This window comes from Petaurus breviceps, unplaced genomic scaffold, assembly GCF_028583685.1.
Source record: "Petaurus breviceps papuanus isolate PSGF00001 unplaced genomic scaffold, PetGlider_PUasm1.0 90700, whole genome shotgun sequence".
In the NCBI taxonomy this organism is placed as follows: Eukaryota; Metazoa; Chordata; class Mammalia; order Diprotodontia; family Petauridae; genus Petaurus; species Petaurus breviceps.
Genome location: NW_027187315.1, coordinates 2,947,447 through 2,948,134, shown reverse-complemented (window position 1 = coordinate 2,948,134; position 688 = coordinate 2,947,447).

Sequence of the window (688 nt, the reverse complement as noted above, 5' to 3'; positions counted from 1 at the left end):
AGAGAGAGAGAGAGAGAGGCAGAGACAGAGAGAGACAGAGAGAGAGGCAGAGAGAGAGAGAGAGGCAGAGAGAGAGACAGAGACAGAGAGAGAGAGGCAGAGAGAGAGGCAGAGACAGAGACAGAGAGAGACAGAGAGAGAGGCAGAGAGAGAGACAGAGACAGAGACAGAGGCAGAGAGAGAGGAAGAAAGAAGGGAAGATCTAGCCAGTAAAACCCAAGTTAACTAGGAGCTTTTGGTCATCAAAATTTGCCTTCCTTTGGAGAGGAGGAGAGGGAGAAGGCAAGCTGAGTTACTCAGCTGGTTCCCTAAGATGATAAGTACTTTGATATAGGTTATAGATGTACAATAATGTAAAACATATTTCCATATTAGTTATGTTGTGAAAGAAGAAACAGAACAAAAGGAAAAAAAATCACTAAAAAAATGAAGAAAGTAAAAATAATATGCTTCAATCTGTGTTCAGATTCCACCAATTCTTTCTCTGGATCTGGATAGCATTTTCAGTCTTTTAGAATTGTCTTGGTCATTGTATTTGTTGACAAGAGCTAAGTTAGTCATAGCTGATCATTGAACAATGTTGCTATTACTATGTACAATGTTCTTGTTCTGCTCACTTCCCTTTGTATTCATTCATATAGGTCTTCCCAGGTTTTTCTGAAGTCCTCATACTCATCATTTCTTATAG